The sequence below is a fragment of the Petaurus breviceps genome, unplaced genomic scaffold (assembly GCF_028583685.1).
Source record: "Petaurus breviceps papuanus isolate PSGF00001 unplaced genomic scaffold, PetGlider_PUasm1.0 175, whole genome shotgun sequence".
NCBI classification, from domain to species: domain Eukaryota; kingdom Metazoa; phylum Chordata; class Mammalia; order Diprotodontia; family Petauridae; genus Petaurus; species Petaurus breviceps.
Genome location: NW_027185764.1, coordinates 53,452,267 through 53,468,839, shown reverse-complemented (window position 1 = coordinate 53,468,839; position 16,573 = coordinate 53,452,267). Strand labels below are relative to the sequence as shown.

Genomic DNA, 16,573 nt, shown 5'->3' with positions numbered 1-16,573 from the left:
TGTGGCATTGGTCTGATTATTATTTCCAGACCAAACAGCAGTGGAGGGAAAAGAAGGAATGTACACAAAAGCAGGGCAGATGGATGGCAAGATGCCTCCAAGGCTGTGAAAGTGAAGCACAGTTTAGTGCTAGTTGGATATATTGCCTTTGTTGTACTCACTCAAACCCAAGGAAAGGTTCCAAAACTGTGGATTATGACACTTAATTATATATTGTTTTGAATTATTAGCTAATATCATAAGCCCAAGATGAGCAAGTTAAATTGCTTATCAGTTTGATAAACTTTTAAATACTGAAGACTCCTTTTGAGCGGGGCAGAGTCAAGATGGTGGAGTAGAAACAGGACCTCCAAGCGGCTCTGGCTCCCACCACCTCCAATTCATGTAAAAGGGGACTCTGAACAAACTTTGGAGCTACAGAACTCACAAAATGAAAGAGAAGCTAACCTCCAGCTGAGAACAGCGTGGCAAGCCAGCAGGAATCAGCCACCACAGCGCTCTGGGAGCCAACCCCATCAAGGTTTTAGCCCCAGGGCAGGCCCAAGCAACCACCAGCTGGAGGGACTTCAGATAACCAGCAGCTGTGGAGGTTTCCAGAATTATAGAGGTCGGTGCAGTGTGAACTTTTGGATCCAGTAGTGGGGAGTGCATCAGCCTCTTCCCCTGGGGCGAGAATCTGCTGAGGACCAAGGCCTTGCAGCCACAGCCACATGTGGCTGCTTCAGCTCCTGGACTGCAGAGTGTAGGAGGACATGAGGGGTAATTGTTCTTGCTTTAACCTGCTTGGATCTGGATTGTGGTCTAGGGTGGAGGTCCTAGGGTGTGTGACCAGCTTGCCAGAGTGTGTGGAGGCCTCAGAGAGGGCACCCAACTAAAACCTTTGGCAGCTGAGAAAACCCCAGCATTTGGGATGAAGCTCCCCTATCTGGTGGCAGAGGTCTACTGTGGCAAAAAGCCCATGGGTCAAGTGACTGAGTGGCAAAATGAGCAGGCAAAGGAAGCAAAATAAACAGAGTACCCCAACTTTACACTCATATTTTGGGGACAAAAAAGGATCAAGGCATGGAACAGGAGGAAGACAGTGAAATTAGAACTCCTGAATCAAAAGCTTCCAAGAAAAATAGAAGCTGGTTACAGGCCATAGAGGACCTTAGGAAGCAAATAAGAGAAGTGGAGGAAAAATTGGAAAGAGAAATGAGAACAATGCAAGAAAATTACGAAGTGACAGTCAACATCCTGACTGAGGAAAATAACACCTTAAAAAAATAGACTAACTCAAATGGCAAAAGAGGCTCAAAAAGGCAATGAGGAGAAGAATGCCTTAAAAAGTCAAATTTGCCAGATGGAAAACAAATAGCAAAAGCTCACTGAGGAGAATCATTGCTTCAGAATTAGATTGGAGCAAATGGAAGCTAGTGGCTGTATGAGAAATCAAGATGCTATTAAACAGATCAAAAGAAATGAAAGAATTGAAGGCAATGTAAAATATCTCATTGGGAAAACCACTGACCTGGAAAATAGATCCAGGAGAGATAATTTAAAAATTATTGGACTACCTGAAAGACATGAACAAAGAAAGAACCTAGAAATCATCCTTCAAGAAATTCTAGAGGAAAACTGCCCTGATGTTTTAGAACCAGAAGGCAAAATAGAGGTGGAAAGAATCCACCAATCACCTCCTGAAAAAGATCCCCAAAAGAAAACTCCTAGGAATATTATAGCCAGGTTCTGGAGTTCCCAGATCAAGGAGAGAATATTATAAGCAGCCAGGAAGAAACAATTTGAATATTGTGGAAACACAATCAGGATAACACAGGATCTGGCAGCTTCTACACTGAGGGATCGAAGGGCTTGGAATGTGATATTCTAGAGGTCAAAGGAGCTGGGATTAAAACCAAGAACCATCTACACAGCAAGACTGAGTATCATATTTCAGGGGAAAATATGGTCTTTCAGTGGAATAGAGGACTTTCAAGTATTCTTGATGAAAAAACCAGAGTTGAACAGAAAATTTGACATTTAGATACAAGAAGCAAGAGAAGCTTGAGAAGGTAAACAGGGAAAAGAAATCATAAGGAACTTATCAAAGTTGAACTATTTACATTCCTACATGGAAAAATGATAATTGTAACTGATGAAACTTTTCTCAGTGTGAAAATAATTGAAGGGAATATGTATATATATATATATGTATATATTATATGTCTATAAAGGAGGGTATATGGGCATATGATTACATATGTGAATGTATGTATATATGTTTACAGGTATACATAGAGGGCCCAGGACCTATTTAATAGGAAGGGATGATATTTAAAAGGTGAAATTAAGAGGTGAGAGAGGAATATAACAAGAGGAGATGGGGAGAGACAGAATGGGATCAACTATCTCTTTAGAAGAGGCAAGGGCAAATGGTTACAATGGAGGGGAAGAACAGAAAGGCAAAACCTTATTTTAATTGAATTTGGCTCAGGAAGAAAATAACATACACACTAAATAGGGTATTTATTTAGTAGGGAGAGTAGGGTTGAAGGGGATGAGAGGGGGGATGATGGAAGGGAGGGCAGGCTGGGGTGAAGGGAATTTGGAAGCACCCACTTTTGAAAAGGGACAGGATCAAAGTAGAGAATAGAACAAGAGGGAGGTGGGATAGTGTAATGGGAATGCAAATTTGGAAGATCTTCCCTGCCCCTAGGCTAAAGTGCACCTGAAGCCTGGGGTGGGAGGCTTGTTTTTCAGTAGATACTTTTTGATTGGCCAGTGGGTCCAAAAGGTTGTTACATTCTCTGAGCCAGGAGAAGGCTATATAATCCCTGATGTGAGGCTTTGCTTTGGGGCTCACTTTGAGAAGTGTTCTGTGATTTGATCTGGATTCTGGGAAGCTGTTGTCCGGAGGCCCGTCGCCCCCGGCTTTGAAAAACCCAGATGTTGAAAGCCAGATGTTGATTTGGTATGGATGTAATGGTTGGACAGTTTGGAAAGCTGTCTACTTGATTTGTTTCTGTCTTGATAATTCTGCCTGTGTATTCTGAAGTTCGGGGTGCTGACCTTTTCCCCCTGAACTAGGTAAATGATACATATCTGACTGATTAAAGTAAGCTTGTTAACCCATTTTGAGTTGCTTTCCTTAATCAAAGCAGATCCAAGAACCTGTGCTGGCAGCAAACCCTGAAGACCCTTGGGGTGTTTGCTGCTACAGATAGGAGGGAGGGAAATATAGTCAGTCTTTTACAATATATCAATATGGTAATGTTTTGCATAGCTACACATGTACAACCTATACTGAACTGCTTATCTTCCCAATAAGGGTGGGTGACAAGGGAGGAAGGGAATGAATGTGGAATTCAAAGTTTTAAAATCAAGTGTTTAAAAATATATAAATATTATTATTAATACTAGTTTACATGTAATTGGGAAATAAGATATGCAGGCATTGGGGCATAGAGATCCATGATGCCTTACTGGGAAAGTTGAAAGGGGTGTGGGAGAAGATATGGGAAAGAGCAGATTGGAGGAGGGAATATCCTGTGGGACCGCTATTTTGGAGCAGTGGGTAGGGGAAAAACAGGGGGGAAAAGTGTAACTCAAAATCTGGTGGAAATGAATTATGTAAATCAGAAGTTAATAAAGCATTTGAAAAATTTTAAAAATAAATAAATAAATACTGAAGACTACAAATATGTTTCCTCTCCAACCCCCCACCTATCTTTTCTTCTCCAACTTAAACAGTTAGATCATTTAATCCACCCTTATGCAGTTAGATTAAATAAAATGATATATGTAAAATTCTTTGCAAAACTTTAGAGTGATGGATAAATGCCACCTGTGATAGTGATGGTGATGATGATGATGGTGGTGGTGATGAGTTCACTTACCTCACTATTGTTTTTAATATTTTACTTTTCCTCAATTACATGTAAAACAATGTTTAACATTTTGTTTTGTTTTGTTTTAAAGTTTTCAGTTCTGAACTCAATCCTTCCCTCTCTTTTCCATTAAGTAATCTGATATAGGTTATACATGTTCAATCTTATAAAACATTTCCATATTAGTCATTTTGGGAAGAAGAAAAGAAAGAAAAAGAGAGAGGAAGGAAGGAAGGAAGGAAGGAAGGAAGGAAGGAAGGAAGGAAGGAAGGAAGGAAGGAAGGAAGGAAGGAAGGAAGGAAGGAAGGAAGGAAGGAAGGAAGGAAGGAAGGAAGGAAGGAAGGAAGGAAGGAAAACAAAGAAAGAAAGATAGTATGCCTTAGTCTGTATTCAGACAACATCAGCTTTATGTGGAGGCAGATAGCATTTTTCATCATCAATCCTTTGGGAATGTCTTGGATTATCATATTTCTGAGAATAGCTAAGTCATTCACAGCTCTTCATTGTACATTATTGCTGTTATTGTGTACAATGTTCTCTTTCACCTCATTATTCTTATCACCATCCTCTGGACATATCCCATTTTGTCTGTTCTTTCATGAATATTACTCCCAGAACAGAACAAATACTCCATTTGTCATTAGACTAAGACAAAGAATAACGGATCCATCAGCTACCATGCTCTTAGAGGCATGTCTCTTGGCAAAGCATGAAACCACCTGAGCTTTTTAGACTGCCATGTCCCGTTGAGTTTGCCATTCAGTAACACTCCCAAGATCTTCTTCATAAGGATAATTTTCCTACCTTTATTCCTTACCACTGGAGTAATTCAGATGCCACCTTACCTCCCCAATACCAGTCTATTAAGTGTGTCTCTTATGGTAGGGATGGGAGAATGGAGTGGAAAAGATAGTGAGATAATTCATGGTCTGTTTTTTTGTTTGTTTGTTTTTATTTTGGGACTTTTTTCTTTTTTGGTATTTTTTAAGATGAGATATGCAGAAGCAGAGTGGGGAACAGGGATAGGGACACTTCAAAGCTGGATAGAAGGGAGAAGTCAGTTTTGAAGCTGTATTTGTAGGCTACCCAGAGACGCCACCACTAGCTGTGTTGTTTAATGTACAGGTGCTCGGTCTTATAGTTACTGCTCTGGTAACAAATCACTGGTTTATTTATTTTTTTAAGCAATTGGGTTTAAGTAACTTGCTCAGGTTACATGGCCAGGTGTTTCTGGGTGGGTGTTAAGTATCTGAGCCCGGATTCGATCCCAGGTCATCCTGACTCTGGGGCCGGTGCTCTTACTCACTGCTCCACCTGGCCACCTCCACTGGTTTATTTTTAAACAAGCAAGAGACTCTATACTTAGAACAAAGAGAAATATCATCTTGTCAAGCTTTTAGGTATAAATAAGTCTTCATAGAAGAAGTATTTCTTCACATATGGCCCCAACTCTTAACTTCACTCCTAGACCAATTAACAAACGGAATCCCACACATAAAATATGACAACCCCCCAAATAAAAGTAATAAAAATATGTAATAATAACATGGCTTTAAAAAAAATTACACCTATAATTTTGCCACATCTGCTATTTTTGCATGTATAAATTCAGTCCTGCTTCCTTCTTGGATTAAGGTACAAAATTAAAATTATGAAATACCTAACCATATTGAATTTTACCTCAAGCAAAGATCTCACATTCATTTTATCCCCCTTTTAACTTTACTATCAAGTGAATTTCCCTCTTTTAAAAGGATTTTTTTTGCTACTAACAATGTACCCTGGTATTGTGCATTTCTGTCTATGTCTTCAGGATAGGTGAAATCATTGCAATCAAGGGATGGGACACCCCCCAAAACAGGGGAGAGAATTGGGCCTTCACATTTATTAATACAACACATTTAAATGAGGATAGGCAGAGCCTGGCTATGTGATTTCACTGGTGTTAAGAACTACCAAGACCAAAGCATCATCTACCATTCCAGGCTGGCAATTTTTCTGAGATTTATAGTCATGAGACATCTAGAGCAAATGGTCAGGGTCACACAGCCTGTAAAGGTAGGTCTTTATTTCAGGCCTTTCTGTATCTGGGGTTGGCTCTCTATTATGCTTAAGCTTATAATGTTGAGAGAACTTTAGGATTTTTGTTTACAGCTAATGTTGAATCTTTTTATACCTAATTGTTTCCTGACAAGTCAAGTTAAATCAAAATGATTGTGTTTGTAATATTAGATACCTTATTGTGTGATCAAAATTATAATTTTCCAGGAAAGAAAGAACAAAATATCATCATGAAAAATGTTTGGAGGAAATAAGAAGAGAAAGAATTTGCTTCTAAAATTAAAAAAAAAATCAGTAACCAAAGGATGTGAAACTATTTTCCTTTATAAAAATCTCTCACCACCTACAACTGGCTGTGCTAATAAAATAAGATAAAATAAAATAAATGTAATTTTACTCCAACAGGCATTAGAAATAAATGTTCTTTTAAATCACCTTCTGGACATTAATTTACCAGCAATTTGGAGCATGTCTAGAGCATGAATTGGTTGAAATGGATAGGAAAAAATATGAATGACTGGCAGCTGTGCATGCCTGGCATCTGAAATCCATACCTCTTGTCAGAATAGATGAAGCAAAAAGCACGAGACCTCCAGGAAAGTGGAGGGTGGGTACATTTGTAGTATCAGATTTAACATGTAAAGCTGACTGTCTAATATTCTGCAAGTAATTACTACAAACCATTTTCATTCTCACTCTCGGTCACTGCAGGCTTAGTTCCCAAAGAAAAGGCCAGATGATTGATTTTTTTCCATAAAAATTGAAATTTGCAAATAAGCTGTATATCTTTCCCTGAAAGTATGCAAGTGAACTGAGCTGTTAAAGTATAAGGAATGATCTGGTCTCTGGTAACTGGGGCAGGCAGTGTGACAGAAACCCAGCATTTGTGTGATCTTGTGGGCTGGCTGGCATTTTTATGTTCACTTATCTCTCCCACAAACTGAGCTCAAATCTAAAATTATAAAGTAAGGCAGAGTCCTCTTGGGAATGGATTTATTTCAAAGAACAACCAATGTGTTTTAATCCTTTGATAAAAAGCAAAATGATCTTTCTCTTGACTTTTCTCTGTCCCAGTAATTTGTACCTAGGCTGAAACTTCTTTTCTTTCTTTCGTCTATCTCTTTTACTGTCTCTGTTCATCATATCTGAAGAAAAGAAAGTCTTCTTCCTTAGCACATCCCCTCTTATTTTTCTTCCCAATTTGTATCTGCTCTCACCATTGTTTCTCTCTGACTGTTGTTCTACATCATATGTTTGAAAGTTCATCTTCACTCTGTTATCTAGTCATCTCTTGACAGCCTTCTACCTATGATGGCTGTGGTTTGGCTCACCAGCTCCCCCTACTGATTTTCACTGACACTACCCCTTGCTTAGTTCTCTCTACTGAAGAAACGGAAGTAGGTTTGCAACTTCTCTTCCAGCCTTAAGGTTTTCAAAACATTTTCTTTTACTGCTAGTAACTCAAGAGAAGTATATAGCAGCTAAAAATTACAATATTATATACTACTTCCTGGCCATATTTAAACTGTCATTTTCCTGTGCTCCCACCTTCACCTTCTATCTGGGACCCAAGCAATGGTTCTGGGAATCTGGATTTCTGATTGGTAACCCAAACCAACCATCTCCATGCCATACCAATGCATGCATACCTTCCTCTCCTAGTTCTAGCTCCGAACGTATTCATCAAATTAACACCACAATTCCGTGAAATGATGCAGCAATCACCTTATGTCTCCAATCACTATCCCTATGATTTTCTCTCCATAACACTCATTCCTTGCCACTACTTCTTTTCATATGTTGGGTTCACCTATTACAATTTAAGCTTCTTGAGGGCAGGGACTGTCTTGCTTGTGTGAATTTGTATCCCTAGAATTTAGCATAAAGCTTGAAATATGTTCATTCAGTAATACAGAAAACATAAAAAAAAACCCTTAAACTTTGTCTTTGAAACTCATGTAGAGGGAGCTAGAACATTCTTAGGTCCCTACCACTAACTGGCATCACTTTCTTGTCATTCTTCAACCTGAAGTTAGTCAATCTCAATCATTTTTTAGCTGAATGACAGTCAGCATTTCTTCACAATTTTACCTTCAGTTAAGGGTTTCTGACTTCAGAAATGCCTTATTCTGCTTGATCTCTAAAAACTCTGCTTATGATCTGCAGGTCATGAAAAGTGAAGTTACTTCCTTCAGGCATAGAGACTAGTTAGAATGTAACCCTTTCTTTTAGGGGTGATGGTGAAAATCTAAAAAGAAGAAAAAAATGTGATGGGGCCTGTTCTATCTGGGATTGGAATAATATTTTTACTGGATATGTTTTGTGATCTATAAATGTAAGCTCTGATTTAAAAAAAAAAGGACTCCCATCAACTTCTGTCCCCTCCTTACCTGATCTGTATGTGAATAGTGTATGCAAAAAGTACACTGGGTCTGCTTGCCTGAGATTGGTGCTCTTGCATAAGGCTCTAACTCCCTATATATATTTCAATTAAAATAAAAATACAGCACATACTGACTTCCGTCAGACCAATCTAAATTGTATCATCATGGTAGACAGAACCAATTTCCTCTCTTATGGCTTCATATTCCAGAATAAGACCTAAACCCAAGGATCATAATTAAGCAGAAATGTGTGTCTAATGGCTTTAAATGTATGTGTGTGTGTGTGTGTGTGTACCTGTTCCACTGGTAGATTGCATGTTATTAACAAACTCTGTAGTTAGACTAAAGTTGGGTGTGACTATGTTTCTTTTCCTTGAAATCTGGAACCAGTTTAAGTTATTTAGCAATGAATATGGAGTCCTAGGAGACCAATTCAGTTTCCTCATTTAGGATATGCACCTCTCAGAGCAAGGGATATTTTGAAGCAGTAATAGGAGCTTGAGGTTGGAAAAACCCAGACCAATTGCTTCTGTTGGCAAGAATTTTTTATAGCCTTCCTACAACATATGAATGGGACAGAGTGGTCCTTTGGGACAAGGAAATTGGCAGAGAAAGTAGAACATGAACAAATATAGGGAAACATGAGAAATATGGGTGTGATTGGCTATTTTCAACAGTGACTGGTCCTGGTATATGTAAGTATAAAGGAAGAGTATATCTCTCCCCTACCATTACTTGGTATAATCTAGATAATCTATAATAATGATATGTAATAGCAATAAGAAAAGAGAAAGAAGGCATAATTATAGGCAAGGGAAATCTAAAATTCATCCTACTTGCTGCTAAAATGTTCTTAGAAAACCTAATAGAATCAGCAAAGAAACTAAAACAACAAAAAGCTTCAGTGAGATACATTGAAGGTGAGGGTGCAGGGAGCAGATCTATGATTTCATTCATATAGGAAAATCCTAATGAGAAAACTCCTACTAACACAGACTGGCACCTGTTCTGAAGCTTATGATCTTATAGATTTTCCTGAGGACACTGAGAGACTGTGACTTGCCCAGGTTAAAATAGCCACTAAGTATTAGGAGGAGAACAAAAAAAGCCTAGCAACTGTTTCAGCCAGAAGATACTTGGTTACTTTATAGAAGGGAGATAAATAACAGAAAAAAGAAATTCCAGATTATAAAAGAAACCAATTTATAAAATCTTACTGAGAAGAAAAATGAGAGATTATGGGCAGTGATGCTGTTTAAATAAGCAAGAAACAGTAGAAGTAAAAATAAGAAAGGTTGTAAGTCATAATTAAGCAAAGTGATCCAGAAGATATGTATAAAATTGAAAGAACATGAAACATGAAAATGGAAGAAATTTGTAAAGATGTTTATGAGAAACTTTTAGACATCAGGGGCAATGAAATTACCACATGAGATTTTCATAAGGGAGTGGAAGTGACATTGAAAAAACTAAAGATGAGAAGAGCAGTTAGAATAAAACAAGTATAACTAGAAGAGGTCTATGCTGGAAATGATACAATTTTAAATGAACTGAGAAATTTGCTCTTAAGGTGAAAGAGGAAAGGATAGTCTCTTCTTGTTAAAAAATAAAGACTTTTATTTTTAAAGGTGATCATAAGAATATCAATAATTCTAGAGTCAAATATCAACTTTTCTATTTCCACAAAATTTTGTATGAAAGTATTTCTGTACATACATCAAAGATTTCCTTGATGAAAAAATGAGAAAGAAATAAGCAAGCTTCCACAAACAGTAAATGTATTTTAACAGTGACAAAATTGGCTAGAAGGTTTAGGAAATACAAGGTCCCATTATGCTTGTCATTTGTTCACCAAAAATCAAACAAAAAAAAAACACACACACACGTAATTTTGTAATAACAGTCCCCATCTTAACAGCTCTTCTCCAACAGACTATTGTTCCTATTTTAATATAATTTAAGAGTCTTTGAAAGATGTAACAATAAAGATTACTTTAAAAACTTCTGATTGTGAAAGTCAATCAGTTAATAATGAATCTGTGATAATCAGTTCAAGGCTTCCCTTAATTGATGCAATTTACAATCCATTCATGCCTACTCATTCTACAGGGGGTTTTGTCCTGTCATCTCAAAAAGTGTGCCAAAGGAGTTCTGACCAAGATGATCAATGTATTCTTCAATTTTAAATAACATTCTGAGTTTATCAGTGGAGTACAATTGGCTGTCTATTTATCCTACCATGGGCCTCTCTCTGTGTAACAATCATCTTTAGTTCTTTAGAGACAGTGGCATTCCATACCTTGTTGTCATACAGCAAAACAGGTAAAATGTTAGCATGGAAAAGATGGACCTTTGATTTTATGTGATGTTTGAGGCAGTGAAAGATCTTTAAAATTTCCTGGAAGGCAATTTAGATACAAATTGAAATATGGGCAATTGACCTGCATCTGCTCCATCTTTTCTATGTAGACTGACAGGCCAAACTCTTTTGATTTTTTACAGATCTCTTCCATGATGCTTTTTAATACCTCGGAGTGTGAGGAAGTTGGCAAAATGTCATCTGCAAACAAAAGCATCATCCATATCCCTCCTTAACCTCCTGATCTCTGGTGAATATCTTTGACACGCATGCATCTCCCTGTTTTCAGCCTTCCTTGATTTTCTGTAGAGCCATTGAACAGGATTATTTTTGTTATTATATCTACTAAAAATTTCTAAATGATCTCAATATATAGAAAGGGCAAACATACATCTTGATATAGAGAAAAGAGGGCTTTTCTTTTCTTGTTGTTCTAACAAATTAAATACTTTTCCATAATCAACAAGTAATCTGCACAGTGGGATCTTATGTTATCTTTTATTTTCATTTTAATGGTAAGAAAATAAGAAATGCTAATATTTATGTATTACTTTAAAGTTGGAATGAAGCCAAGATGGCAGAGTGGTTAGAGGTAGTGGGACTGAGCTGGTCAACAAAGTCCTCCAAACATGAAGATTGTCCCAAAATTTGCCAGACCCAAGTCTGATGAGGGAATACAGGACAAGTCAGTGAGTCATTCATGCAGCTGTTTGGCAGAGGAAGAAAAATAGAAAAGTCCACAGATATTGAGGATGGACCAGGACCATGTTGTTCGTGGAGCAAACCAGAGCCCAGGGAGACACTGTGTACCAAGTAAAGAGGAGGTCCCAGATTCATCGTAAAGCACCCCTAGATCCATAGTGTGGCACCATAACAGAGGCAGGTAGGAACTGGCAGCTTTTTTACCCACTAGTCAGATTCTAGATCACAGATCCAAGGCAGTAAAGTTCTTAGGTAGAGAGGCCCAGGACTGTGTATGAAGTAAAAAGTTCAAAAGTCATCAGGAGTAGCAACAGTGATATAGCTCATAACTCAAGGGAAGCAGAGTCTCTCTTCTAATATTTAGTCCAGCCTACAGAGGAATAATGAGGAGAGGAATCTTAGACCAAAGGCAAACCTATAATTCTGCTGCTCTGTACTAATGGAGCTTTCTAATTGGCTGATGGGGTGGAGTCTAGCAGCAGTCTACTCTTACACAAACTAAAACTCAGGCCAGGAACTTTCAGGGCTCAAACTAGGGGGGCAGCAATCAGACTTCACCCTTAAATGAACTTTTTTGGGAGCACTGGAAGTTTGAATTTACTTGGCCTCTCCCCAAGATGCTAGAATAAATAGTACAATACTTAACACCTTAAGAAATCAGCAACAGAACCAGTACCAATTTACCTTTTAGAAGTGTGGCAAAGTCCAACCCTAACATCAAATATGAAGTCAGGCAGTAGACTGGAAGAACAGGCAAACAACAACAAAATGCTATTATGTTAGCCAGGGATACTCAAGACACAAATGCAGAAGAAGAGAATGACTCCAAAACATCTATAAGCCATGTCTCAAAGAAAAACATAGTTTAGGCACAAACTCAAGTAGAATTACTGGAATAGATGAAGCCAGGTTTAAAAAGTTTAATTTTTTTAAATAAATGAAAAGAGAGAGCTTGAAGAGGCGAAAGGTGAAAGAAATGAGAGCTATGGAAGAAATAAATGGAAAGGGAATTAATAGCTTAGATCAAGAGAGACAAAATATTGCCCAAACAGCAAACTCCCTGAAAAACATAAATGGACCAAAAATAATACAATCACTCTATGAGGCAACCAAAATATTCAGTCAAAAGGCTGAAAAAAATAAAAGAAAGTTTAAAATCTCCCATAACAAAAACAACTGACCTAGAAAACACATCAAGGAGAAAAAAAATCATTGGAATATCTGAATGTCATAACCAAAAAAAGGAACATAGACATCACATATCAATTTGCTTAAGGAAAACTGCCTAGATCTCTTAATACTAGAGGGCAAAGTGGAAATAGAAAGAATCCCATAGTCATTACCTGGAAGAAATCCTGAAATAAAAACTGCCAGAAACATCATAGTCAAAATCCAGAGCTTCCATGACAAAGAAGAAATTCAAGCAGTCACAAAGAAAGAATTCAATTAATAAGGAGTCACAATAAGAATCACGTATTATCTAGTAGGCACCACTATGAAGGAAACTTGGAATATCATATTCTAGAAGGCCAAAGATGTTGTTACAGCCAAATAACTTAGCCGGCAAAACTGAAATAATCCTATAGAGGAAAAAGAGACCTTTAAAGAAATAGAGGATTTCCAAGCATTCCTGATAAAAACATCAGAGATGTACAGAAACTTTGAAGTTCAAACCCAGGAGTAAAGAGAAATCTAATGAGTGAAGATGGATAATCTACTTATATTCAAATATGTGGAGATAATATATATTTCCCTCTGATTTCTATCATTATCAGAATTTGTACAGGGAGTTCAATCAGACAAGGCCTGGCAATTGTTCTGCTATGTCTTGATGATCTTAAGACAAAAAATAAAAAAGAGGGGAAGAAAAAATACTGGAGTGGAGGAAGGGAAATAAGATTAAGGAAAATGATCTCATCTTTACAAACAAGGAGGAGAGTGAGGGGCAATGGCTAACCCTTAAATCTTACTCTTATCAGAACTGGTCAAAAACAAGATGAATATACATATACAGTTGGTTGCAGAAATACATTTAACTCAACATGAAAATAGGAGATAAGTGGAGAGGAAGAAGAGAAATTTGGGGAGGGAAGATTAAAGGATGGATTAATCTGAAGTAAAAAAAAAACTCTAAAGATGTACAAATATATCTACAGCTACATTGAGGTGGCAAAGAAAGATTGGGGAACAGGGGGGAAATTAAGGTATATAAATGGAATGGAATACTTTTGTGATGAATTTCTTTTATTGTAGTAATCAACCAAAGGAGTGATTCTGGAGGACTAGTGATGAAACATATTACCTAAATCTTGATAGGGAAGTGAAAGACTCACAATAAAGAATCAGACTTAAAAAAAAAAAAACTATGGTCAGTGTGGAAAGTTGTTTTGATTGGCTACACGTTCATAAAGGGTTTTGGTTTCCTTACATTCTAAAATGGGGGTGTGAAGCTAAAAAGGCAGATCTTGACTAATTCATACAAATAAAATACTTTTTAAAAATTAAGTCTTTAAAGTATTTTGCCTACATTATCTCAATCAATCCTCAAAACAATCCTGTGAGGGAGTCAACAAACAGTTATTAAGTGCCAGACGCTGTCCATGAAATCACTGAGGATACCAAAAAAAAAAAAATAATGAAGACATAGTCCCTGCTCTTAAGCTTACATTCTAATAGGAGAAACAATACAATAACTATGCACAAATAAAATAGGTAGGGTATAAAAATGTGTGATAATTTCAGAAGTTGCTGTTGTTTTGCAGTCATTTCAGTCATGTCCAATGCTTTGTGAACCCCTTTGGGTTTTATTAGCAAAGATAATGGTGTGATTGGTCATTTTCATCTCAAGCTCATTTGACAGATGAGGAAACTTAGGCAAACAGGGTTAAGTGACTTGCCCAGAGTCACACAGCTAGTAAGCGTCTGAGACCAGATATGAACTCAGGAAGGTGAGTCTTCCTGACTCCAGGCCTGGGACTCTATTCATTGCACCACCTAACTGGCCCAGTTTCAGAGGGTAGATTCTAGCAATAGGGAGTAGGGGGAGAAAAGAGTGACAAGTTAGACCAGGAAAGGACTCTTATGGAAGGTAGGATTTGAACTTAAACTTGAATAAAACCAAGAAATCCAGGAGGAAGCGATGAGGAGGGAGAGCATTCTCCAATGTGAAAGCACTTAGCTGAGAAGAAGTGCTGGTTGCAAGGACCACAAGTAAGGCCAGTAAAGCTAGATTATAGACTGAAGAGAGTCGTATCTAAGAGGACAAGGAGGCTAGAAAGGGAGAAGGTTGTGAACAGTTTTCAAATGTCAAAGGAGAGTTTTATATTTGATCCTACTGGTAACTAAGAAGTCACTGGAGATTATGGAGTAGCAGGGATGACGTGTTAAGATTGGTGTCTTAGGAAAATAACTTTGGCGGCAGAGTGGAGCACGGAATGAAGTGGAGAGCGATTAGAGTCAATGAAACTAACTAGAAGCAGGGTTGTAGTTGCATTAATGAAGAAAAAGGGATTATTTTTGACATCGTGAAAGAAGGGGGGAAACAAACAAACTTGACAACAGATTGATTATATTGTGACTAGTGAAGACACAAGGATGAGACTGATTTAGAGCCTTGGTGACTAGGAAGATGGTGGTACTCCTGACGGAAACAGGGAAGTTGGGAAGAGGGTAGAGTTTTGAGGGAAAGGTAATGAATTCTTTCTTGAATATATAGAGATTGAGATATCCACAGGATGTCTAGTTCAAGATGTCTAATAGGCATTTGAAATTGCTAATATGGAGTTGAGGAGAGAGGTTAGATAAGTAGATTTACATTTTACATAGAAGGAAACTGAGGCTGAGAAAGATTAAGTAATTCCGCCAGAGTCACAAGCTACTAACAAGATTGAACTCAACACTTCTTGACTCCAAGTTCATTATTATATCCATTATGACACCTTCCTGGTAGAGATCTGGTCCTTTCTTGAATATCACTTCCAAAAGCCTGCCTTTTGCTTACTGACACCCATTGAGGTTGCCCTCAATTTGTGCATGGGTGAGTCTCGTAGGTACTTGTAGAGAAGGGAGAGTAGACATTTAAAAGTGAGGTATTCCATTCAATTAAACAAATATTGATTGTCTCTACTGTTTCAGACGCACAGGGGCAAGCCCTGAGTATATAACAAACCTTGAAATAAGAACAATAACTAGTATTTGTATAGCACTTAGTGGTTTGCACAACACTTCACATGCTGCCTCATTTTACCCACACAACAACCCTATGGGTTCGATGCTTTTATCATCCCCATTTCTCATATTTTAGATAAGAAAACTGAAGCCCACAGAGTTTAATTAAGTAACTTGCTTGATATAGGTAGGAAGTGACAGAGAGAAGTTTTTAACCTAGGTGCTCTGACTCCAGAGTCAGTGTTCTTACCAATATAATATATCATCCATCGATCAATGAATTCATATAACACTGGAGGAATCACATCATATCAATTTTTGTTATTTTCCTCTAGAAACAAAATCAGAATTAAAAAAAGAAGTTGTAGCTAGAAGAAGAATGACCTGCATTTCCTCCTTGGAGAAGCAAATAAAACGTTGGCAAATTTTGTTTGATCACGTGCCAAAATTAATGAAAGATTATCCCATGAGACAGTCTATCACCTTCTATCATGATGCTCTTCAATCAACCAATCAGCGTTTAGTAAGTTCCTATATATGCCAGGTACTGCACTAGATGCTGGGAAAATAAACACAAAGAAACTAATAATTCCTGTTCTTGAGTATATATACATGATATATATTTGCAAAAAGATTGCTATAAAATCAATTTCTACTTATTTCTACCAATAAAAAGACCATGGGGCCCAATGGCGTTATCTTAGAGATGAAGAAACTGAGACTCAGGGAAATTAAGACTTAATAGAATATGGGCTCTTTGAAAGTATGGATTGCTTAATTTTCTGAATTTATATACTCATTGCTTAGCATATTACCTGATACATAGTGGATGTTTACTAAATCTGGTTTTTGATTGATTGTTCAAAGTCAAATGGGAAATAAATGAAGGAGATACTGTTTGAGTCCTTATCTTTTGGCTCCAAGTCCAATGGTTGTTTTTTTCCTGAGGTTGAGAAATTTTATGAAGAACTTGGAAAAATGCTCTACATTAAATTAATAGTCAAGAACAATATCAGTGGAGAAAGAGGATGATG

At 37.4% G+C, this 16,573-nt stretch overlaps 1 long non-coding RNA gene across 1 annotated transcript; it reads left to right on the top strand.

Annotated features, from left to right (window-relative positions):
- Positions 1–5,804: 5,804 nt before the first annotated feature.
- Positions 5,805–16,356, top strand: LOC138159131 (uncharacterized). The gene is made up of 3 exons (XR_011167817.1): positions 5,805–5,924; positions 10,814–10,920; positions 15,875–16,356. It is a non-coding gene; the product is annotated as an uncharacterized lncRNA (long non-coding RNA).
- Positions 16,357–16,573: the final 217 nt, after the last annotated feature.